We start from the raw sequence: 1,928 nt of genomic DNA on the forward strand, positions 1-1,928 counted from the left end.
TACGGCCTGCAGGCCGGATCCAGCCTGTTTGAAATGAATAAAACTATTGAAAAAAAAGACCGTACCCTTTTATGTAATGATGTTTACTTTGAATTTATATTAGTTCACACAAACACTCCATCCATGCTTTTGTTCCGGCCCTCCGGGCCAGTTTAAGAACCCATTGTGGCCCTCGAGTCAAAAAGTCTGCCCACCCCTGATATATATGCTGTCTCCTAGAGACCCACATTATAAAAAAGGACTCATGCAGAATGAAAATGAAGGGATGTTGGGGCTGACCAGCAGACCCTGAGCAACAGATGGAATGGATTACTCTGACACAAAGTTTGCTGGGAAAGAGAGGGCTAAGTGACTGCCTGGCTAAAGGAACTAGACAGACTCGATTGTCTGCCTCATTAGGCTTTTATTGTAGCAGCAGTTTGAGATAAAGTTTATCTTTTAGATACAATCAGTAGGGTAAGTAATATTGGGAGGATATATGTGTTTGTAGTGTACTTTCAACAAGGACACCCAAAGAGTAAGCATAATGATTCCAGAAACACCCGCAGGTCTGCATATGCACAGACTTGTTAGGAAAGGCCAAGGAATAATTAGGGTGCCACCTTCAGCACTCCCCTAAGTCAGAATTCAGGTGGATGGCCTTCCACATACTTCCCTTATCCTCTTTACAAACTTTCCAACCAAGTCTCATGCTTTCCCACAAAGAGATGGGAAAAAAAAATTATCCAGGCACATAGAAATGAAATAAAATCTGGTGTAGCAATACTCATATCACAAAGGAGACTTCAAAGTGAAAGCCAGAACAAGAGATAATGAAGGCCACATCATAATACTAAAGGGATTGATACAACAATAGGATATAACTCTGCTAATATATATGTACCCAATACAGGAGCATCCAAATATATATATATACACACCTTCTGGAGGATATCAAGAGAGAGATATTGACAGCAATATAATCATAGTAGGGGACTTTAACACCCCACTGACATCACTGGATAAATCTTGTAGGCAAAAAAATTGACAAGGAAACAATGATCCTAAATGATCCACTAGATCATAAGGAATTAATTTACATTTTCAGAACATTTCACCACAAAGCTATTGAACATACATTCTTCTCAAGTGCAAATTGAATATTTTCAAAAATAGACCACATGTTAGGATACAAACTAAGTCTCTACAAGACCAAGAAGATGTCAATAATATTAAGCATCTTCTCAGATAACAATGCAATGATATTAGAAATCAACTATGATAAAAACACTCAAAAACATTCAAACACGTGGAGGCTAAATAGCATGTTATTATTATTAAAAAATAATGGATTACCAAAGAGATCAAGGTGGAAATTAAAAAATAAAATCCTGGAAGCAAATGAAATGAACACAAAATATACCAAATTCTATGGGACACAGTGAAAGCAGTCCTGAGAAGGAAGTTCATTGCACTTCAGGCCTACATCAAAAAACAAGAAAAACTTTTAAGAAGTTATATAACACTACAACTTAAAGAATTAGAAAGAGAAAAACAAGAAAAGCCCAGCATTCATAGAAGGAAGGAAATAATAAATACCAGAGTGGAAATAAATGATATATAGACTAAAAAAAGTACAAAAGAGCAACATAATCAAGAGCAGGTTTTTGAAATGATAAACAAGATTGATGAACCTCTAGCCAGACTAATCAAGAAACAAAAGAGGACCCAAATAAACAAAATCAGAAATGAAAAAGGTGAAGTATCAATTGACCCCACAGAAATAAAAAGGATCATAGAAATACTATAAATTACTATATTCCAAAAAACTGAACAATCTGGATGAAATGGACATATTCCTAGAAAAAATACTCAATCAGAAAGAATCAGAAAACGTGAATTGGCCAATAACTACTGATAAAAAAAAGAAACAAGACAAAACAAAATGA

Source organism: Myotis daubentonii, chromosome X, assembly GCF_963259705.1.
Source record: "Myotis daubentonii chromosome X, mMyoDau2.1, whole genome shotgun sequence".
In the NCBI taxonomy this organism is placed as follows: domain Eukaryota; kingdom Metazoa; phylum Chordata; class Mammalia; order Chiroptera; family Vespertilionidae; genus Myotis; species Myotis daubentonii.